Source organism: Schistocerca gregaria, unplaced genomic scaffold, assembly GCF_023897955.1.
Source record: "Schistocerca gregaria isolate iqSchGreg1 unplaced genomic scaffold, iqSchGreg1.2 ptg000180l, whole genome shotgun sequence".
In the NCBI taxonomy this organism is placed as follows: Eukaryota; Metazoa; Arthropoda; class Insecta; order Orthoptera; family Acrididae; genus Schistocerca; species Schistocerca gregaria.
Genome location: NW_026061730.1, coordinates 877,111 through 899,194, shown reverse-complemented (window position 1 = coordinate 899,194; position 22,084 = coordinate 877,111). Strand labels below are relative to the sequence as shown.

The window sequence follows — 22,084 nt, the reverse complement described above, 5'->3', positions numbered from 1 at the left end:
GACGAGTGTGACGTTAGGAATACATTAGGAAGCATGGAGAGATTCTGTATGGGACCACCCAACCCAAACGATTACTGTGTGATCTGCTGCCAATCAGGTATCCACCGAGGCAGCACGGCTAGCTCAGTCGGTAGAGCATGAGACTCTTATTCACAGGGTCGTGGGTTCGAGCCCTACGCTGGCCGGAACGGAATTTTTTTCCGCTGCAGATGTAAATTACCGATTTTCTGATTAACGTGATGTAATGGAAATAGCAACTATAAATTTGCCTACGTCTCCATCAGTCGCAAGAAAACTGTATTTGAAGTGAAGGTGATTTTGTAGACATGTGTGAAAGTCATGTTCTGAAGTGCAGGTGGTTTTGTTTGAAGAGCATATCGGCTACGTGTCAGATGTGTAGCCAAGCAGTAATGGGTCGCCATTGCTGCAAATATTAGTCGAAAATATGAAGTGTTGTCAGCTGAAGTCTGATGATTCAGACAACCATACGGACGAAGTACACAAAAGTGCCGCTAGGCGGCGCCTGTTTAGGTCAGTGGTAGAGCATTGGTCTAGTAAACCAGGGGTCGTGAGTTCCATCCTCACAGGAGGAAGACGAATCTTGGAAATCAGTTGCGCATCGTAGCCGTATAGAAAGCAGTATCTGTGATGAGGAACAATTAGCGACAGGCGTATTATTAAGAATTACTCTCAGATGTGATTAAGGCGAATGGCGCAGATAAAGCATTTGCCAAAGCGGTTTAGCATAAGGTGAGACGAGGCAGTCTGAATTACATTTTATAGATGTATTTCTCACAAATCACAGAGCCTCTCGCGGTCGTCGTCGTCGTCGTCGTCGTCGTCGCCGCCGCCGCCGCTTCTGCATAAGTAGCAAATGGCCATCGTAGCAAATGCGGCGAGGGACACCCTGCCATCGATTCCGAATGCGCAAAGTGTGTGGTCTTGTTTTCCTGTCTATGTTTGGTCGGTCTCGTAAGAGGTTGAATGTAACGAATGGGTGGAAAAGAGTAAGGGGCAGGGGCTGTGTGGAACGAAAACACAGCTCCTCAGGGGGTGTGAGCGTTTCGAGATGAGTCGTATATAAGTTTTACTTGGTCGTCAGTGACCGTGTGGCCTAATGGATAAGGCGTCGGACTTCGGATCCGAAGACTGCAGGTTCGAATCCTGTCACGGTCGTGTTTTTCCATTTCTGAAAAAGAAACATACCGTTTTAATGTAGCAATTGAGCAGTACGAAACCGTCTGAATGTTGCTGTTGACCATTTTGTACTTGGAGATGGTCTTGAACCTGAAACACACACAACAAGACCGGTGTTAACTAGCGAAATGGTCGGCAGAGTGCCCTCACCGCGAGTTTTGACTGGCACTTGCACATCTAAAACAACGTCGGAAAGTAACTCGTTCGGCTTTTGAGTCACATCAAGTATGTGTGTTAATTTTTACGCCACTAGCTCTGCAGATTTTCATGCAATTCCTTTACCTCTCTTAAGTAAATATGATATAAAAGTGAGGTACGTGACGAGTGTGACGTTAGGAAAACATTAGGCAGCATGGAGAGATTATGTATGGGACCAACCAACCCAAACGAGTACTGTGTGATCTGCTGCCCAGCAGGTATCCAAGGAGGCAGCACGGCTAGCTCAGTCGGTAGAGCATGAGACTCTTATTCACAGGATCGTGGGTTCAAGCCCTACGCTGGGCGGAACGGAATTTTTTCCGCTGCAGATGTAAATAACCGATTTTCTGATTAACGTGATGTAATGGAAATAGCAACTTTAAAATTTGCGTACGTCTCCATCAGTCGCAAGAAAACTGTATTTGAAGGTGAAGGTGATTTTGTAGACATGTGTGAAAGTCATGTTCTGAAGTGCAGGTGGTTTTGTTTGAAGAGCATATCGGCTACGTGTCAGATGTGTAGCCAAGCAGTAATGGGTAGCCATAGCTGCTAATATTAGTCGAAAATATGAAGTGTTGTCAGCTGAAGTCTGATGATCAGACAACCGTACGGACGAAGTACGCAAAAGTGCCGCTAGGCGGCGCCTGTTTAGGTCAGTGGTAGAGCATTGGTCTAGTAAACCAAGGGTCGTGAGTTCCATCCTCACAGGAGGAAGACGAATCTTGGAAATCAGTTGCGCGTCGTGGCCGTATAGAAAGCAGTATCTGTGATTAGGAACAATTAGCGACAGGCGTATTATTAAGAATTACTCTCAGATGTGATTAAGGCGAATGGAGCAGATAAAGCATTTGCCAAAGCGGTATAGCATAAGGTGGGACGAGGCAGTCTGAATTACATTTTATAGATGTATTTCTCACAAATCTCAGAGCCTCTCGCGGTCGTCGTCGTCGTCGTCGTCGTCGCCGCCACTGCCGCTTCTGCATAAGTAGCAAATGGCCATCGTAGCAAATGCGGCGAGGGACACCCTGTCATCGATTCCGAATGCGCAAAGTGTGTGGTCTTGTTTTCCTGTCTATGTTTGGTCGGTCTCGTAAGAGGTTGTATGTAACGAATGGGTGGAAAAGAGTAAGGGGCAGGGGCTGTGTGGAACGAAAACACAGTTCCTCAGGGGGTGTGAGCGTTTCGAAATTAGTCGTATATAAGTTATGCTTGCTCGTCAGTGACCGTGTGGCCTAATGGATAAGGCGTCGGACTTCGGATCCGTAGATTGCAGGTTCGAATCCTGTCACGGTCGTGTTTTTCCAGTTCAGAAAAAGGAACATACCGTTTTAATGTAGCAATTGAGCAGTACGAAACCGTCTGAATGTTGCTGTTGACCATTTTGTACTTGGAGATGGTCTTGAACCTGAAACACACACAACAAGACCGGTGTTAACTAGCGAAATGGTCGGCAGAGTGCCCTCACCGCGAGTTTTGACTGGCACTTGCACATCTAAAACAACGTCGGAAAGTAACTCGTTCGGCTTTTGAGTCACATCAAGTATGTGTGTTAATTTTTACGCCACTAGCTCTGCAGATTTTCATGCAATTCCTTTACCTCTCTTAAGTAAATATGATATAAAAGTGAGGTACGTGACGAGTGTGACGTTAGGAAAACATTAGGCAGCATGGAGAGATTATGTATGGGACCAACCAACCCAAACGAGTACTGTGTGATCTGCTGCCCAGCAGGTATCCAACGAGGCAGCACGGCTAGCTCAGTCGGTAGAGCATGAGACTCTTATTCACAGGATCGTGGGTTCAAGCCCTACGCTGGGCGGAACGGAATTTTTTCCGCTGCAGATGTAAATAACCGATTTTCTGATTAACGTGATGTAATGGAAATAGCAACTTTAAAATTTGCGTACGTCTCCATCAGTCGCAAGAAAACTGTATTTGAAGGTGAAGGTGATTTTGTAGACATGTGTGAAAGTCATGTTCTGAAGTGCAGGTGGTTTTGTTTGGAGAGAATATCGGCTACGTGTCAGATGTGTAGCCAAGCAGTAATGGGTAGCCATAGCTGCAAATATTAGTCGAAAATATGAAGTGTTGTCAGCTGAAGTCTGATGATTCAGACAACCATACGGACGAAGTACACAAAAGTGCCGCTAGGCGGCGCCTGTTTAGGTCAGTGGTAGAGCATTGGTCTAGTAAACCAGGGGTCGTGAGTTCCATCCTCACAGGAGGAAGACGAATCTTGGAAATCAGTTGCGCGTCGTGGCCGTATAGAAAGCAGTATCTGTGATTAGGAACAATTAGCGACAGGCGTATTATTAAGAATTACTCTCAGATGTGATTAAGGCGAATGGAGCAGATAAAGCATTTGCCAAAGCGGTATAGCATAAGGTGGGACGAGGCAGTCTGAATTACATTTTATAGATGTATTTCTCACAAATCTCAGAGCCTCTCGCGGTCGTCGTCGTCGTCGTCGTCGTCGTCGTCGTCGCCGCCGCTGCCGCTTCTGCATAAGTAGCAAATGGCCATCGTAGCAAATGCGGCGAGGGACACCCTGTCATCGATTCCGAATGCGCAAAGTGTGTGGTCTTGTTTTCCTGTCTATGTTTGGTCGGTCTCGTAAGAGGTTGTATGTAACGAATGGGTGGAAAAGAGTAAGGGGCAGGGGCTGTGTGGAACGAAAACACAGTTCCTCAGGGGGTGTGAGCGTTTCGAAATTAGTCGTATATACGTTATGCTTGCTCGTCAGTGACCGTGTGGCCTAATGGATAAGGCGTCGGACTTCGGATCCATAGATTGCAGGTTCGAATCCTGTCACGGTCGTGTTTTTCCAGTTCAGAAAAAGGAACATACCGTTTTAATGTAGCAATTGAGCAGTACGAAACCGTCTGAATGTTGCTGTTGACCATTTTGTACTTGGAGATGGTCTTGAACCTGAAACACACACAACAAGACCGGTGTTAACTAGCGAAATGGTCGGCAGAGTGCCCTCACCGCGAGTTTTGACTGGCACTTGCACATCTAAAACAACGTCGGAAAGTAACTCGTTCGGCTTTTGAGTCACATCAAGTATGTGTGTTAATTTTGACGCCGCTAGCTCTGCAGATTGTCATGCAATTCCTTTACCTCTCAGAAATGATTATGAAATAAAAGTGAAGTACGTGACGAGTGTGACGTTAGGAAAACATTAGGAAGCATGGAGAGATTCTGTATGGGACCACCCAACCCAAACGATTACTGTGTGATCTGCTGCCAATCAGGTATCCACCGAGGCAGCACGGCTAGCTCAGTCGGTAGAGCATGAGACTCTTATTCACAGGGTCGTGGGTTCGAGCCCTACGCTGGCCGGAACGGAATTTTTTTCCGCTGCAGATGTAAATTACCGATTTTCTGATTAACGTGATGTAATGGAAATAGCAACTATAAATTTGCCTACGTCTCCATCAGTCGCAAGAAAACTGTATTTGAAGTGAAGGTGATTTTGTAGACATGTGTGAAAGTCATGTTCTGAAGTGCAGGTGGTTTTGTTTGAAGAGAATATCGGCTACGTGTCAGATGTGTAGCCAAGCAGTAATGGGTCGCCATTGCTGCAAATATTAGTCGAAAATATGAAGTGTTGTCAGCTGAAGTCTGATGATTCAGACAACCATACGGACGAAGTACACAAAAGTGCCGCTAGGCGGCGCCTGTTTAGGTCAGTGGTAGAGCATTGGTCTAGTAAACCAGGGGTCGTGAGTTCCATCCTCACAGGAGGAAGACGAATCTTGGAAATCAGTTGCGCATCGTAGCCGTATAGAAAGCAGTATCTGTGATGAGGAACAATTAGCGACAGGCGTATTATTAAGAATTACTCTCAGATGTGATTAAGGCGAATGGCGCAGATAAAGCATTTGCCAAAGCGGTTTAGCATAAGGTGAGACGAGGCAGTCTGAATTACATTTTATAGATGTATTTCTCACAAATCTCAGAGCCTCTCGCGGTCGTCGTCGTCGTCGTCGTCGCCGCCGCCGCCGCTTCTGCATAAGTAGCAAATGGCCATCGTAGCAAATGCGGCGAGGGACACCCTGCCATCGATTCCGAATGCGCAAAGTGTGTGGTCTTGTTTTCCTGTCTATGTTTGGTCGGTCTCGTAAGAGGTTGAATGTAACGAATGGGTGGAAAAGAGTAAGGGGCAGGGGCTGTGTGGAACGAAAACACAGTTCCTCAGGGGGTGTGAGCGTTTCGAGATGAGTCGTATATAAGTTTTACTTGGTCGTCAGTGACCGTGTGGCCTAATGGATAAGGCGTCGGACTTCGGATCCGAAGATTGCAGGTTCGAATCCTGTCACGGTCGTGTTTTTCCATTTCTGAAAAAGAAACATACCGTTTTAATGTAGCAATTGAGCAGTACGAAACCGTCTGAATGTTGCTGTTGACCATTTTGTACTTGGAGATGGTCTTGAACCTGAAACACACACAACAAGACCGGTGTTAACTAGCGAAATGGTCGGCAGAGTGCCCTCACCGCGAGTTTTGACTGGCACTTGCACATCTAAAACAACGTCGGAAAGTAACTCGTTCGGCTTTTGAGTCACATCAAGTATGTGTGTTAATTTTTACGCCACTAGCTCTGCAGATTTTCATGCAATTCCTTTACCTCTCTTAAGTAAATATGATATAAAAGTGAGGTACGTGACGAGTGTGACGTTAGGAAAACATTAGGCAGCATGGAGAGATTATGTATGGGACCAACCAACCCAAACGAGTACTGTGTGATCTGCTGCACAGCAGGTATCTACGAGGCAGCACGGCTAGCTCAGTCGGTAGAGCATGAGACTCTTATTCACAGGATCGTGGGTTCAAGCCCTACGCTGGGCGGAACGGAATTTTTTCCGCTGCAGATGTAAATAACCGATTTTCTGATTAACGTGATGTAATGGAAATAGCAACTTTAAAATTTGCCTACGTCTCCATCAGTCGCAAGAAAACTGTATTTGAAGGTGAAGGTGATTTTGTAGACATGTGTGAAAGTCATGTTCTGAAGTGCAGGTGGTTTTGTTTGGAGAGAATATCGGCTACGTGTCAGATGTGTAGCCAAGCAGTAATGGGTAGCCATAGCTGCTAATATTAGTCGAAAATATGAAGTGTTGTCAGCTGAAGTCTGATGATTCAGACAACCGTACGGACGAAGTACGCAAAAGTGCCGCTAGGCGGCGCCTGTTTAGGTCAGTGGTAGAGCATTGGTCTAGTAAACCAGGGGTCGTGAGTTCCATCCTCACAGGAGGAAGACGAATCTTGGAAATCAGTTGCGCGTCGTGGCCGTATAGAAAGCAGTATCTGTGATTAGGAACAATTAGCGACAGGCGTATTATTAAGAATTACTCTCAGATGTGATTAAGGCGAATGGAGCAGATAAAGCATTTGCCAAAGCGGTATAGCATAAGGTGGGACGAGGCAGTCTGAATTACATTTTATAGATGTATTTCTCACAAATCTCAGAGCCTCTCGCGGTCGTCGTCGTCGTCGTCGTCGTCGTCGCCGCCGCTGCCGCTTCTGCATAAGTAGCAAATGGCCATCGTAGCAAATGCGGCGAGGGACACCCTGTCATCGATTCCGAATGCGCAAAGTGTGTGGTCTTGTTTTCCTGTCTATGTTTGGTCGGTCTCGTAAGAGGTTGTATGTAACGAATGGGTGGAAAAGAGTAAGGGGCAGGGGCTGTGTGGAACGAAAACACAGTTCCTCAGGGGGTGTGAGCGTTTCGAAATTAGTCGTATATAAGTTATGCTTGCTCGTCAGTGACCGTGTGGCCTAATGGATAAGGCGTCGGACTTCGGATCCGTAGATTGCTGGTTCGAATCCTGTCACGGTCGTGATTTTCCAGTTCAGAAAAAGGAACATACCGTTTTAATGTAGCAATTGAGCAGTACGAAACCGTCTGAATGTTGCTGTTGACCATTTTGTACTTGGAGATGGTCTTGAACCTGAAACACACACAACAAGACCGGTGTTAACTAGCGAAATGGTCGGCAGAGTGCCCTCACCGCGAGTTTTGATTGGCACTTGCACATCTAAAACAACGTCGGAAAGTAACTCGTTCGGCTTTTGAGTCACATCAAGTATGTGTGTTAATTTTGACGCCGCTAGCTCTGCAGATTTTCATGCAATTCCTTTACCTCTCAGAAGTGAATTTGATATAAAAGTGAAGTACGTGACGAGTGTGACGTTAGGAAAACATTAGGCAGCATGGAGAGATTCTGTATGGGACCAACCAACCCAAACGAGTACTGTGTGATCTGCTGCCCAGCAGGTATCTAACGAGGCAGCACGGCTAGCTCAGTCGGTAGAGCATGAGACTCTTATTCACAGGGTCGTGGGTTCGACCCCTACGCTGGGCGGAACGGAATTTTTTTCCGCTGCAGATGTGAATTACCGATTTTCTGATTAACGTGATGTAATGGAAATAGCAACGTTAAAATTTGCCTACGTCTCCATCAGTCGCAAGAAAACTGTATTTGAAGGTGAAGGTGATTTTGTAGACATGTGTGAAAGTCATGTTCTGAAGTGCAGGTGGTTTTGTTTGGAGAGAATATCGGCTACGTGTCAGATGTGAAGCCAAGCAGTAATGGGTCGCCATAGCTGCTAATATTAGTCGAAAATATGAAGTGTTGTCAGCTGAAGTCTGATGATTCAGACGACCGTACGGACGAAGAAGGCAAAAGTGCCGTCAGGCGGCGCCTGTTTAGCTCAGTGGTAGAGCATTGGTCTAGTAAACCAGGGGTCGTGAGTTCCATCCTCAAAGGAGGAAGACGAATCTTGGAAATCAGTTGCGCGTCGTGGCCGTATAGAAAGCAGTATCTGTGACGAAGAACAATTAGCGACAGGCGTATTATTAAGAATTTCTCTCAGATGTGATTAAGGCGAATGGCGCAGATAAAGCATTTGCCAAAGCGGTATAGCATAAGGTGAGACGAGGCAGTCTGCATTACATTTTATAGATGTATTTCTCACAAATCTCAGAGCCTCTCGCGGTCGTCGTCGTCGTCGTCGTCGCCGCCGCCGCCGCTTCTGCAGAAGTAGCTAATGGCCATCGTAGCAAATGCGGCGAGGGACACCCTGCCATCGATTCCGAATGCGCAAAGTGTGTGGTCTTGTTTTCCTGTCTATGTTTGGTCGGTCTCGTAAGAGGTTGAATGTAACGAATGGGTGGAAAAGAGTAAGAGGCAGGGGCTGTGTGGAACGAAAACACAGTTCCTCAGGGGGTGTGAGCGTTTCGAGATGAGTCGTATATAAGTTTTACTTGGTCGTCAGTGACCGTGTGGCCTAATGGATAAGGCGTCGGACTTCGGATCCGAAGATTGCAGGTTCGAATCCTGTCACGGTCGTGTTTTTCCAGTTCTGAAAAAGAAACATACCGTTTTAATGTAGCAATTGAGCAGTACGAAACCGTCTGAATGTTGCTGTTGAGCTATTTGTGCTTGGAGATGGTCTTGAGCTTGAAACACACACAACAAGACAGGTGTTAACTAGCGAAATGAACGGCAGAGTGGCCTCACCGCGAGGTGTGACTGGCACTTGCACATCTAAAACAACGTCGGAAAGTAACTCGTTCGGCTTTTGAGTCACATCAAGTATGTGTGTTAATTTTGACGCCGCTAGCTCTGCAGATTTTCATGCAATTCCTTTACCTCTCAGAAGTGAATTTGATATAAAAGTGAAGTACGTGACGAGTGTGACGTTAGGAAAACATTAGGCAGCATGGAGAGATTCTGTATGGGACCAACCAACCCAAACGAGTACTGTGTGATCTGCTGCCCAGCAGGTATCCAACGAGGCAGCACGGCTAGCTCAGTCGGTAGAGCATGAGACTCTTATTCACAGGGTCGTGGGTTCGAGCCCTACGCTGGGCGGAACGGAATTTTTTTCCGCTGCAGATGTGAATTACCGATTTTCTGATTAACGTGATGTAATGGAAATAGCAACGTTAAAATTTGCCTACGTCTCCATCAGTCGCAAGAAAACTGTATTTGAAGGTGAAGGTGATTTTGTAGACATGTGTGAAAGTCATGTTCCGAAGTGCAGGTGGTTTTGTTTGGAGAGAATATCGGCTACGTGTCAGATGTGAAGCCAAGCAGTAATGGGTCGCCATAGCTGCTAATATTAGTCGAAAATATGAAGTGTTGTCAGCTGAAGTCTGATGATTCAGACGACCGTACGGACGAAGAAGGCAAAAGTGCCGTCAGGCGGCGCCTGTTTAGCTCAGTGGTAGAGCATTGGTCTAGTAAACCAGGGGTCGTGAGTTCCATCCTCACAGGAGGAAGACGAATCTTGGAAATCTGTTGCGCGTCGTGGCCGTATAGAAAGCAGTATCTGTGACGAAGAACAATTAGCGACAGGCGTATTATTAAGAATTACTCTCAGATGTGATTAAGGCGAATGGCGCAGATAAAGCATTTGCCAAAGCGGTATAGCATAAGGTGAGACGGGGCAGTCTGCATTACATTTTATAGATGTATTTCTCACAAATCTCAGAGCCTCTCGCGGTCGTCGTCGTCGTCGTCGTCGTCGTCGTCGTCGTCGCCGCCGCCGCTTCTGCAGAAGTAGCAAATGGCCATCGTAGCAAATGCGGCGAGGGACACCCTGCCATCGATTCCGAATGCGCAAAGTGTGTGGTCTTGTTTTCCTGTCTATGTTTGGTCGGTCTCGTAAGAGGTTGAAGGTAACGAATGGGTGGAAAAGAGTAAGGGACAGGGGCTGTGTGGAACGAAAACACAGTTCCTCAGGGGGTGTGAGCGTTTCGAGATGAGTCGTATATAAGTTTTACTTGGTCGTCAGTGACCGTGTGGCCTAATGGATAAGGCGTCGGACTTCGGATCCGAAGATTGCATGTTCGAATCCTGTCACGGTCGTGTTTTTCCAGTTCTGAAAAAGAAACATACCGTTTTAATGTAGCAATTGAGCAGTACGAAACCGTCTGAATGTTGCTGTTGACCATTTTGTACCTGGAGATGGTCTTGAACCTGAAACACACACAACAAGACCGGTGTTAACTAGCGAAATGGTCGGCAGAGTGCCCTCACCGCGAGTTTTGACTGGCACTTGCACATCTAAAACAACGTCGGAAAGTAACTCGTTCGGCTTTTGAGTCACATCAAGTATGTGTGTTAATTTTGACGCTGCTAGCTCTGCAGATTGTCATGCAATTCCTTTACCTCTCAGAAATGATTATGAAATAAAAGTGAAGTACGTGACGAGTGTGACGTTAGGAAAACATTAGGAAGCATGGAGAGATTCTGTATGGGACCACACAACCCAAACGAGTATTGTTTGATCTGCTGCCCAGCAGGTATCCAACGAGGCAGCACGGCTAGCTCAGTCGGTAGAGCATGAGACTCTTATTCACAGGGTCGTGGGTTCGAGCCCTACGCTGGGCGGAACGGAATTTTTTTCCGCTGCAGATGTAAATTACCGATTTTCTGATTAACGTGATGTAATGGAAATAGCAACTTTAAAATTTGCCTACGTCTCCATCAGTCGCAAGAAAACTGTATTTGAAGGTGAAGGTGATTTTGTAGACATGTGTGAAAGTCATGTTCTGAAGTGCAGGTGGTTTTGTTTGGAGAGATTATCGGCTACGTGTCAGATGTGTAGCCAAGCAGTAATGGGTCGCCATAGCTGCTAATATTAGTCGAAAATATGAAGTGTTGTCAGCTGAAGTCTGATGATTCAGACGACCGTACGGACGAAGTACGCAAAAGTGCCGCTAGGCGGCGCCTGTTTAGGTTAGTGGTAGAGCATTGGTCTAGTAAACCAGGGGTCGTGAGTTCCATCCTCACAGGAGGAAGACGAATTTTGGATATCAGTTGCGCATCGTAGCCGTATAGCAAACAGTATCTGTGATGAGGATCAATTAGCGACAGGAGTATTATTAAGAATTACTCTCAGATGTGATTAAGGCGAATGGCGCAGATAAAGCATTTGCCAAAGCGGTACGCATATACACAATCTTCGGCGTAATTCGAGAGGGTTGCGCCCTTCGATATTATTGTCGTTAATATCGAAGTGCTAGGAGTTTCAGTGATCGCTGCAGCTGCCGTTGGTCCCAGCCGCCGCCGCCGCCGCCGCCGCCGCCGCCGCTCCCTGCCCGTCTTTCGTTCTGTCGTCTCTGCTTACGTCTTACCCTTCCTCTTCGTCAGTCTCTTGTCCTTGTCCTTTCACTGTCCCCTGTTATTTTTCCTCTTTTCCCCTCTCCCACTTATCCTCTCACCATGACAACCCCCACAACTACCTCCACTACCACTGCAATCGTGTACACGTCCCCCTCACTTGCTGCCACCACCATCACGTGGTGTGCTCAATCACCGCCTCCCCCATATATTCCCCCCCTCCTCACTCTTCCCACCCCCGCTCCTTTTTTTGCTCCCTCCCCTGTTCCTACCCCCCATGCCTCACGTGACCCATTCCCTCCCCTCCCACATGTGACTCATGCCACCCCCGCCAGGGTTGTTGCCCGTCGGGCCACCACCCACGCCACACCATCATCATCGTCATCACCATCACCATCACCATCGCCCTCGCCATCGCCAGTGCCAACCACTGCCACTGCATCTTCTGTGGCGCCAGCTCCAGCTCCAGCGCCAGCACCAGCACCACCACCAGTGCCTGCACCGCCGGTGGGACCCGCCATCTCCCGCCATCTCCCGGTCGTCCCCATCCCCCACACCTCTTCCTATCCCTCTCCCGCTGTGAAACGTCCCAGCGGCACCCCAGCCTCTTCTGCTCCCAAGAAGTCGCAGACTCTCCCCCCTCCAACCCCCCAGGATGCCATGGATACCACCTCACCTTCCCTATCTACTCCCTCCTCTACCTCCCCCTCCTACAGGTACCTCCTTTCTCACCCTGATCCCTCTCTCCTGGAGGCCCGCAATCTTACCCTTCTCCTCCGCCAGCACTTCCCCGGAGCCCCGATCTCCCTTCTCACCCCCCGTCGGGACTCCGTCCTGATCACATCCCCCAGCCCCACCCTCCACTCCGACATCCTCTCCCGCATTCCCCTCACCCGGTTTGGTCCCCATGCCTCCCTTGCCCCTGCTCCCTCCCCCTCCTCATCCCGACAACCCCAGCCGCCCCGTCGCCCACCGACCCTCACTGCCGTGATCACTCGGCTTAGCCCGATGATCACGGAGGAGGAGGTGTTGGCGGAGCTGAAGGCCCATCCCTATCTAGAGGTTCGAGCTTTCCGCCGGATTCACAATCCAGCCGGCCCCACCCGCCTCACGCGGGTGTTCTCCGAGCATGCTCCCTCCATAGACCTCCTCCTCAAGGAGGGTGCCCTCCTTTTCAACCGCCGTTATAAGGTCGACCCCTCCCGCTCCCCTCCACAGTCCATCCGCTGCCAGAGGTGCTTGCGCTATAATGCACATCCTACATCTGAGTGCCGCGAGGCCCCCGTCTGCCCGCACTGCAAAGAAGCACACTTCCTCCGGCAGTGCCCCAACCTTCAGTCCCCCCCCTCCTGTAACACCTGTAACCTCCAACACCCAACCTACTCCCAAAAGTGCAAGGCCCGACCCCCTCCCTCCGCTCCTGAACTCACTGTCCCTGTCCGCCCCTTGGATGCCCCCACCCCTCCCGGCAATTCCCTCCGTCCCCCCTCCCACAGCTGAGGACATCATCCGCTTTGTAACCGTTGTCCTTCAGAACATCCACCCCTTTCAGCGCCCCCACACCCTCCAGCAGATATCCCTTGCCGCCCGTTCCGTCTTCCAGCTCAACACTTACGCCACCTACTCCCATAACCAGGCCCATTTTACCTTCTCCCGTCTCGACACCCTCGTCTAACTTCCCACTATGGCGCGACAGCAACGTATCCTGTTTAACAACATCCGTTCCCTTCCTGTCAACAAGAATCTCCTTATGCATACCCTCACCACCCACCGCGTGGATGCCTTCCTCCTAAACGAAACATTTCTCCAGCCCCACCATACTGTCCATACCTCGCCCTACCTCCTTCACCGCTCTGACAACCCCCTCCCGATAGCGCGTGGCGGAGTTGCCATTGGCCACCATCGCCAGATCCCTGTTCGGCTCCAACCCCTCCTTCCCAACCCCACGGAACACCTGATCCTTAGTCTATTCTTCCCCGGCCTCACCGTTACCTGCGCCACCATCTATGTCCGCCCCTCTGCCCCTATTCCTTTTGACTTCCTTTCCCACATCGACCGTACCTTCTCCTCCTACGTGATTGCCGCAGATCTCAATATCCATAGTCGCTCCGCCACCCAGTTACGGCGGTGGCATCGGTTCCTCGCCACCATCCAAGGAGATGTCCTTCCCCTTCCCCAACACACCCGCCCTGAATCCAATACCACACCCGATGTCGTCCTAGCCTCCCCCAACCTCCTTGGCCGCATAGCGGTGGACGTCCTCGACCCTATTGGCAGTGACCATCTCCCTGTCCTTCTTACCATATCAGACGGTCGTCGCCCCCGTCCCGATCCTCGCCTTGACCCTCCCCCCAAGTATGTCCATGATTACTCCCGTGCCGACTGGAATGCATACCGGGATACCCTTACTACCCGAGTCGATAGCCACCCCCTCACCTACCACCGCCCACATGACATAACCCATGCCGCATCCTTTCTCCAGCGGACCTTGTCTGAGGCCGTGGAGGCCCACATCCCTACCGTCGCCATCCACCCGCACCGTCCCACTTTACCCCCACAGGCCGTCCTCCTCCTTCGAGAATACCGTCGTCTCTACCGTGCCTTCCTCCACACGCGTGACCGGGACACACTACAACGCCACCGGCAACTCCAGAGACACATCCGGAACTTGCTCGCGGCTAAGAAACGCCGGGACTGGCGACAGACATGCACCCGTCTTAATGCTACCCTACCTATTAACTCGTCCAAATACTGGTCAGCCTTCTGCCGCCTTACTGGATCAAAACCCCCCCCCTTACTATCCTCTCCTTCATAATGACAATCCCTTTCCTGACAACCTTAGTAAGGCCAACCATTTTGCCTCCTACCTCACCGATGTCTTTACCATCCCTGACGATCCCCAGTTCGATTATTCCCTCTTCCCCGATGTCCGCGATCGAACTGACACCTCTATCCCTCCACTAGCTCCTGGCTTCCAGTACTTGGACAACATTACACACACTGAACTCAATAACCCTATTACTACTCAAGACATCATCGATATACTCAGCACCAAACGCAACACTGCTCCTGGTCACGACCGTGTTACTTACCGTCACCTCCGTGAAGCTCCCGCCCCCTTCCTCTCCACCCTCGCCAGGCTGTACAATGTGGTCTTGTCCACCGGCTTCTACCCCGACCTGTGGAAAACCTCCCGGATCCTGATGTTCCTCAAACCCGATAAACCACCTTCCGCTGTCTCCTCCTACCGTCCTATAAGCCTTACCTCGGTCTTCAGCAAGGTCCTGGAATCCATTCTAACCCGCCGCATCCACCAGCATCTCCACCGGCACCGCTTCCTTCCCTCCACCCAATGTGGCTTTCGACCATCCTTCTCTGCCGATGACCTTCTCCTTCACCTCACTCACCTCCTCTCCGAACAACTCAACTCCTGTCGCTCCGCCATATTCCTCTCCCTTGACCTTGAACGCGCCTATGACCGTGTGTGGCATTCTGGTCTCCTCTTCAAGTTCCAAACCTTTGCTCTTCCTATTAACTACGTCCGTCTGATCGCCTCCTTCATTTCCCACCGCCCTTCCTATGTCACTATCCACAACACTGATTCCTACACCTTCTACCCCTCTGCCGGTGTGCCCCAAGGTTCCGTCCTTTCCCCTCTTCTTTACCTTCTTTATACGGCGGACATGCCTCCACCTGCACCCCCCCTTCACCTTCTCCAGTACGCCGATGACACCGCCTTCCTTGCCCTTGCCCCCACCCTGCAACGCTCCCAACACCTTCTCCAATCCCATCTTGACCGGTTCACCTCTTGGTGTAACCAGTGGTTGCTCAAGGTCAATCCTTCCAAGACCCAGGCAATCATCGTACGCAAAACCACCCCTTCCTTCCGTCTCCTTGATTTCTATCTTACCATTTATGGCCGTCCTATTAACCTCACACCCACCCTCAAGTACCTTGGCGTCACCCTTGACCGTCGCCTCTCCTGGACCCCTCATCTCCGGACAATCCAAGCCAAGGCACGCTCCCGACTCCACCTCCTGAAGCTCCTTTCTGGCCGCACATGGGGTCTGGACCCCTCCACCGTCCTCCACACCTATAAATCTCTCATCCGCCCTATCCTCTGTTATGCCCATCCCGCCTGGATCTCTGCCCCGCCTACCTTTTACAAATCCCTTCAAATCCTTGAACGGCATGCACTCCGCCTCGCCTATCGCATCCGCCTCCCTTCCCTTACGCGGCTCCTCTATGACCTCATCCCCTTCCCACACCTCCTCCTCTTCCTCCAACGGATACGGATCCTCTACACCTCCCGCAAGCTTGATCCTCCCCACCCGCTTGTCTCTTCCATCCTCTCCCACCCCAACCCACTGCCGCGCCTGTACTCCTGTATCCCACCTGCTCTCCATCTTCACACTCTCCACACCCTCTCCCAAGGTGGCTTCCGCCGACTCCCCCTCCCGGATGATGCCCTCCTCCCCTCCATCTACCCCTCCTACCAACTTTGAGCCTTGCCTTCCCCTCTCCTCTCATTTTCCTGTGGGCACCCTCTCTCCCTTCTCTCCCTCCCTCTCTCCCTCCTTCCATCCTTACCTCCCCTCCCCCTCTCCCTGGGCTTCCACCCCCCTCTTTTCGTTTTCTCCCCTCCTCCTCCCTGGCATCCTATCGCCCCCTCCCTCCTTCCCTCCCCCTGTTTTTTCCCTTGGCAGGCCCCCAGCTTTTCGGTGTGGACAGTGCCCCTGCAGGCGCCGAAGCCCATCTCCGCAGTGTCCGTGTCTTTCGTCCCGTCTGTGCCTCGAGTGTTTCTTCGTTTTCTGCTCCACCGTTCACCTGTGCTAGTGTTCTCTGTTCCGTGCTGTGCTGCCCGTTTTTTTAAAACTGAAACAGTGCTGCGTCGGTGAACGACTTCAATTCTTTTTATTCTCTGTTGTCTTCTGATTTTTGTCCTCCATGTCTGTGTTTTGAGATTATGTCTTCCTGTTTTTATCTCTTGTATGTTTCTTGTGGCCGAAGAGCGGAATATTAGGCCGCTGCCGGCCTACCTTTGTAGGTATAAAATGACAATAAAGGAAAAAAAAAGGTACGGCATAAGGTGGGACAAGGCAGTCTGAATTACATTTTATAGATGTATTTCTCACAAATCTCAGAGCCTCTCCCGGTCGTCGTCGTCGTCGTCGTCGTCGTCGCCGCCGCCGCCGCTTCTGCAGAAGTAGCAAATGGTCATCGTAGCAAATGCGGCGAGGAACACCCTGCCATCGATTCCGAATGCGCAAAGTGTGTGGTCTTGTTTTCCTGTCTATGTTTGGTCGGTCTCGTAAGAGGTTGAATGTAACGAATGAGTGGGGAAGAGTAAGGGGCAGCGGCTGTGTGGAACGAAAACACAGTTCCTCAGGGGGTGTGAGGGTTTCGAAATGAGTCGTATATAAGTTATACTTGGTCGTCAGTGACCGTGTGGCCTAATGGATAAGGCGTCGGACTTCGGATCTGAAGATTGCAGGTTCGTATGCTGTCACGGTCGTGTTTTTCCAGTTCTGAAAAGGAAACATACCGTTTTCATGTAGCAATTGAGCAGTACGAAACCGTCTGAATGTTGCTGTTGACCATTTTGTACTTGGAGATGGTCTTGAACCTGAAACACACACAACAAGACCGGTGTTAACTAGCGAAATGGTCGGCAGAGTGCCCTCACCGCGAGTTTTGACTGGCACTTGCACATCAAAAACAACGTCGGAAAGTAACTCGTTCGACTTTTGAGTCACATCAAGTATATGTGTTAATTTTGACGCCGCTAGCTCTGCAGATTTTCATGCAATTCCTTTACCTCTCAGAAATGATTATGAAATAAAAGTGAAGTACGTGACGAGTGTGACGTTAGGAAAACATTAGGCAGCAAGGAGAGATTCTGTATGGGACCAACCAACCCAAACGATTACTGTGTGATCTGCTGCCCAACAGGTATCCAACGAGGCAGCACGGCTAGCTCAGTCGGTAGAGCATGAGACTCTTATTCACAGGGTCGTGGGTTCGACCCCTACGCTGGGCGGACCGGAATTTTTTTCCGCTGCAGATGTAAATTACCGATTTTCTGATTAACGTGATGTAATGGAAATAGCAACTTTAAAATTTGCCTACGTCTCCATCAGTCGCAAGAAAACTGTATTTGAAGTGAAGGTGATTTTGTAGACATGTGTGAAAGTCATGTTCTGAAGTGCAAGTGGTTTTGGTTGGAGAGAACACGGCTACGTGTCAGATGTGTAGCCAAGCAGTAATGGGTCGCCATAGCTGCAAATATTAGTCGAAAATATGAAGTGTTGTCAGCTGAAGTCTGATGATTCAGACGACCGTATGGACGAAGTACGCAAAAGTGCCGCTAGGCGGCGCCTGTTTAGGTCAGTGGTAGAGCATTGGTCTAGTAAACCAGTGGTCGTGAGTTCCCTCCTCACAGGAGGAAGACGAATTTTGGAAATCAGTTGCGCATCGTGGCCGTATAGCAAACAGTATCTGTGATGAGGAACAATTAGCGACAGGAGTATTATTAAGAATTACTCTCAGATGTGATTAAGGCGAATGGCGCAGATAAAGCATTTGCCAAAGCGGTACGGCATAAGGTGGGACGAGGCAGTCTGAATTACATTTTATAGATGTATTTCTCACAAATCTCAGAGCCTCTCGCGGTCGTCGTCGTCGTCGTCGTCGTCGCCGCCGCCGCCGCTTCTGCAGAAGTAGCAAATGGCCATCGTAGCAAATGCGGCGAGGGACACCCTGCCATCGATTCCGAATGCGCAAAGTGTGTGGTCTTGTTTTCCTGTCTATGTTTGGTCGGTCTCGTAAGAGGTTGAATGTAACGAATGGGTGGGGAAGAGTAAGAGGCAGCGGCTGTGTGGAACGAAAGCACAATTCCTCAGGGGGTGTGAGCGTTTCGAGATGAGTCGTATATAATTTATACTTGATAGTCAGTGACCGTGTGGCCTAATGGATAAGGCGTCGGACTTCGGATCCGAAGATTGCAGGTTCGAATCCTGTCACGGTCCTGTTTTTCCAATTCTGCAAAAGAAACATATCGTTTTAATGTAGCAATTGAGCAGTACGAAACCGTCTGAATGTTGCTGTTGAGCATTTTGTGCTTGGAGATGGTCTTGAGCTTGAAACACAAACAACAAAACAGGTGTTAACTAGCGAAATGGTCGGCTGAGTGGCCTCACCGCGAGGTGTGACTGGCACTTGCACATCTAAAACAACGTCGGAAAGTAACTTGTTCGGCTTTTGAGTCACATCAAGTATGTGTGTTAATTTTGACGCCGCTAGCTCTGCAGATTTTCATGCAATTCCTTTACCTCTCAGAAGTGAATATGATATAAAAGTGACGTACGTGACGAGTGTGACGTTAGGAAAACATTAGGCAGCATGGAGAGATTCTGTATGGGACCAACCAACCCAAACGAGTACTGTGTGATCTGCTGCCCAACAGGTATCCAACGAGGCAGCACGGCTAGCTCAGACGGTAGAGCATGAGACTCTTATTCACAGGGTCGTGGGATCGAGCTCTACGCTGGGCGGAACGGAATTTTTTTCCGCTGCAGATGTAAATAACCGATTTTCTGATTAACGTGATGTAATGGAAATAGCAACTTTAAAAGTTGCCTACGTCTCCATCAGTCGCAAGAAAACTGTATTTGAAGTGAAGGTGATTTTGTAGACATGTGTGAAAGTCATGTTCTGAAGTGCAAGTGGTTTTGGTTGGAGAGAACACGGTTACGTGTCACATGTGTAGCCAAGCAGTAATGGGTCGCCATAGCTGCAAATATTAGTCGAAAATATGAAGTGTTGTCAGCTGAAGTCTGATGATTCAGACGACCGTACGGACGAAGTACGCAAAATTGCCGCTAGGCGGCGCCTGTTTAGCTCAGTGGTAGAGCATTGGTCTAGTAAACCAGTGGTCGTGAGTTCCAACCTCACAGGAGGAAGACGAATTTTGGAAATCAGTTGCGCATCGTGGCCGTATAGCAAACAGTATCTGTGATGAGGAACAATTAGCGACAGGAGTATTATTAAGAATTACTCTCAGATGTGATTAAGGCGAATTGCGCAGATAAAGCATTTGCCAAAGCGGTACGGCATAAGGTGGGATGAGGCACTCTGAATTACATTTTATAGATGTATTTCTCACAAATCTCAGAGCCTCTCGCGGTCGTCGTCGTCGTCGTCGTCGCCGCCGCCGCCGCCGCCGCCGCTTCTGCAGAATTAGCAAATGGCCATTCGTAGCAAATGCGGCGAGGGACACCCTGCCATCGATTCCGAATGCGCAAAGTGTGTGGTCTTGTTTTCCTGTCTATGTTTGGTCGGTCTCGTAAGACGTTGAATGTAACGAATGGGTGGGGAAGAGTAAGGAGCAGCGGCTGTGTGGAACGAAAGCACAATTCCTCAGGGGGTGTGAGCGTTTCGAGAGGAATCGTATATAAGTTATACTTGGTCGTCAGTGACCGTGTGGCCTAATGGATAAGGCGTCGGACTTCGGATCCGAAGATTGCTGGTTCGAATACCGTCACGGTCGTGTTTTTCCAGTTCTGAAAAAGAAACATATCGTTTTAATGTAGCAATTGAGCAGTACGAAACCGTCTGAATGTTGCTGTTGAGCATTTTGTGCTTGGAGATGGTCTTGAGCTTGAAACACACACAACAAGACAGGTGTTAACTAGCGAAATGGTCGGCAGAGTGGCCTCACCGCGAGGTGTGACTGGCACTTGCACATCTAAAACAACGTCGGAAAGTAACTCGTTCGGCTTTTGAGTCACATAAAGTTTGTGTGTTAATTTTGACGCCGCTAGCTCTGCAGATTTTCATGCAATTCCTTTACCTCTCAGAAATGATTATGAAATAAAAGTGAAGTACGTGACGAGTGTAACGTTAGGAAAACATTAGGAATCATGGAGAGATTCTGTATGGGACCACCCAACCCAAACGAGTACTGTGTGATCTGCTGCCCAGCATGTATCCAACGAGGCAGCACGGCTAGCTCAGTCGGTAGAGCATGAGACTCTTATTCACAGGGTCGTGGGTTCGAGCCCTACGCTGGGCGGACCGGAATTTTTTTCCGCTGCAGATGTAAATTACCGATTTTCTGATTAACGTGATGTAATGGAAATAGCAACTTTAAAATTTGCCTACGTCTCCATCAGTCGCAAGAAAACTGTATTTGAAGTGAAGGTGATTTTGTAGACATGTGTGAAAGTCATGTTCTGAAGTGCAAGTGGTTTTGGTTGGAGAGAACACGGTTACGTGTCACATGTGTAGCCAAGCAGTAATGGGTCGCCATAGCTGCAAATATTAGTCGAAAATATGAAGTGTTGTCAGCTGAAGTCTGATGATTCAGACGACCGTACGGACGAAGTACGCAAAAGTGCCGCTAGGCGGCGCCTGTATAGCTCAGTGGTTGCAGTTGCGACTCAGCCGCCGAGCGGGACGGACGTGTGGCGGAGCTGGACGTCTGGCTGTAGTAAACACAGGCTGAGTCGCTGCGTTTGAGGTTAGTGGTGCTGCTAAGCCGCTATTCGTGTTGCACTTGTATTCATGAAGTTCTAGAATGAATAGGTCGAATTATTTGAGGAAAGACACAATCAAGTTTACTTTCGATCGAAATTTCGTTCGACCTAAAGCATTTGAAATTAAAGCATGGTTTATCGAAAAAGTATTGATTAACGGTGATGATGTTGTCGGAGTTTATCTCTCGTTTGTGACAAATGCTGTGTATCTGAAGATGAAAAGTCCAGAATTATGTAGTTCCATTGTGGATCGTTGCGGAGGTAGCGTGAAGTTTAATCATTCTGATGGGAATGTGAGTGACGTTGCTGTTAGTCATGCTGGGTACGGGATTCGTACGATCAGAGTGTTTGAGCTCCCTTTTGAAATTCCGCCCGAAGAACTTAATGTTGCCCTTCGGCCTTATGGCAGAATTATTTCCAATGTGGCAGAAATGTGGTCTGAAGCTCATATGTTTCCTGTCCTGAACGGCGTAAGGCAAATTAAGATTGAATTACAGAAGCATGTCCCCTCTTATCTTAATATTTGTGGGTATCGTGCTTTGATTATCTATGATGGGCAACCGCGGACTTGCGCTTTATGCAATTCCACGGAACACATTCGTGCAGAATGTTCACGGAGGCGTGTCCCGCAGTTACCGCGTGACGAGATGCCGGGTTCCGGCCCTGTTGTTGGTATGAAGTTGTCATACGCTGCCGCTGCTGACTTCCGCAGCCGAGGCGAGTCGGTGCCGCCTGTGCGCGGGGAGCCTGCTGCCTCGCGGGCTGTTGTCGATGATACTCCGGCTTCAAGCTCTAGATTTGCGGATGGTCTGCCGATCAGCTCCGCGCCCCTCGAATCTATGCCGACGCCAACTTTTTCCAACTCTCCCACTGTGGTTGCTCGTTCTTCCGCGGACTCGGCCGAAGATCCCCAAATACCCGCAACGGAGGTTTCCTTGCGTCGTCAGGATTCCCACCAACGTGAGGATATTGCCACTAGCTTCCGAGGAGTGGACGCTTCAGGCATCCACTCTGCGG

General features: G+C 49.4%; 19 non-coding genes across 19 annotated transcripts; all 19 read left to right on the top strand.

The window, feature by feature from the left end:
• The first annotated feature begins 108 nt into the window (after positions 1–108).
• Trnak-cuu (transfer RNA lysine (anticodon CUU)) lies at positions 109–185 on the top strand. Its single transcript has one exon. It is a non-coding gene; the product is annotated as a tRNA-Lys (tRNA).
• A 918-nt stretch (positions 186–1,103) lies between these two features.
• On the top strand, positions 1,104–1,176 carry Trnar-ucg (transfer RNA arginine (anticodon UCG)). Its single transcript has one exon. It is a non-coding gene; the product is annotated as a tRNA-Arg (tRNA).
• Positions 1,177–1,628: 452 nt separating this feature from the next.
• Trnak-cuu (transfer RNA lysine (anticodon CUU)) lies at positions 1,629–1,701 on the top strand. Its single transcript has one exon. It is a non-coding gene; the product is annotated as a tRNA-Lys (tRNA).
• Positions 1,702–2,616: 915 nt separating this feature from the next.
• Positions 2,617–2,689, top strand: Trnar-ucg (transfer RNA arginine (anticodon UCG)). The gene has a single exon. It is a non-coding gene; the product is annotated as a tRNA-Arg (tRNA).
• Positions 2,690–3,141: 452 nt separating this feature from the next.
• Positions 3,142–3,214, top strand: Trnak-cuu (transfer RNA lysine (anticodon CUU)). Its single transcript has one exon. It is a non-coding gene; the product is annotated as a tRNA-Lys (tRNA).
• Positions 3,215–4,139: 925 nt separating this feature from the next.
• Trnar-ucg (transfer RNA arginine (anticodon UCG)) lies at positions 4,140–4,212 on the top strand. Its single transcript has one exon. It is a non-coding gene; the product is annotated as a tRNA-Arg (tRNA).
• Positions 4,213–4,660: 448 nt separating this feature from the next.
• On the top strand, positions 4,661–4,737 carry Trnak-cuu (transfer RNA lysine (anticodon CUU)). Its single transcript has one exon. It is a non-coding gene; the product is annotated as a tRNA-Lys (tRNA).
• A 912-nt stretch (positions 4,738–5,649) lies between these two features.
• Trnar-ucg (transfer RNA arginine (anticodon UCG)) lies at positions 5,650–5,722 on the top strand. Its single transcript has one exon. It is a non-coding gene; the product is annotated as a tRNA-Arg (tRNA).
• Positions 5,723–6,173: 451 nt separating this feature from the next.
• Trnak-cuu (transfer RNA lysine (anticodon CUU)) lies at positions 6,174–6,246 on the top strand. The gene has a single exon. It is a non-coding gene; the product is annotated as a tRNA-Lys (tRNA).
• A 919-nt stretch (positions 6,247–7,165) lies between these two features.
• Trnar-ucg (transfer RNA arginine (anticodon UCG)) lies at positions 7,166–7,238 on the top strand. Its single transcript has one exon. It is a non-coding gene; the product is annotated as a tRNA-Arg (tRNA).
• A 452-nt stretch (positions 7,239–7,690) lies between these two features.
• On the top strand, positions 7,691–7,763 carry Trnak-cuu (transfer RNA lysine (anticodon CUU)). The gene has a single exon. It is a non-coding gene; the product is annotated as a tRNA-Lys (tRNA).
• A 914-nt stretch (positions 7,764–8,677) lies between these two features.
• Trnar-ucg (transfer RNA arginine (anticodon UCG)) lies at positions 8,678–8,750 on the top strand. Its single transcript has one exon. It is a non-coding gene; the product is annotated as a tRNA-Arg (tRNA).
• A 452-nt stretch (positions 8,751–9,202) lies between these two features.
• Trnak-cuu (transfer RNA lysine (anticodon CUU)) lies at positions 9,203–9,275 on the top strand. Its single transcript has one exon. It is a non-coding gene; the product is annotated as a tRNA-Lys (tRNA).
• A 926-nt stretch (positions 9,276–10,201) lies between these two features.
• Positions 10,202–10,274, top strand: Trnar-ucg (transfer RNA arginine (anticodon UCG)). The gene has a single exon. It is a non-coding gene; the product is annotated as a tRNA-Arg (tRNA).
• Positions 10,275–10,726: 452 nt separating this feature from the next.
• Trnak-cuu (transfer RNA lysine (anticodon CUU)) lies at positions 10,727–10,799 on the top strand. The gene has a single exon. It is a non-coding gene; the product is annotated as a tRNA-Lys (tRNA).
• A 6,699-nt stretch (positions 10,800–17,498) lies between these two features.
• On the top strand, positions 17,499–17,571 carry Trnak-cuu (transfer RNA lysine (anticodon CUU)). The gene has a single exon. It is a non-coding gene; the product is annotated as a tRNA-Lys (tRNA).
• Positions 17,572–18,486: 915 nt separating this feature from the next.
• Positions 18,487–18,559, top strand: Trnar-ucg (transfer RNA arginine (anticodon UCG)). Its single transcript has one exon. It is a non-coding gene; the product is annotated as a tRNA-Arg (tRNA).
• Positions 18,560–19,420: 861 nt separating this feature from the next.
• Positions 19,421–19,492, top strand: Trnat-agu (transfer RNA threonine (anticodon AGU)). The gene has a single exon. It is a non-coding gene; the product is annotated as a tRNA-Thr (tRNA).
• Positions 19,493–20,531: 1,039 nt separating this feature from the next.
• On the top strand, positions 20,532–20,604 carry Trnak-cuu (transfer RNA lysine (anticodon CUU)). Its single transcript has one exon. It is a non-coding gene; the product is annotated as a tRNA-Lys (tRNA).
• The last annotated feature ends 1,480 nt before the right edge of the window (positions 20,605–22,084 follow it).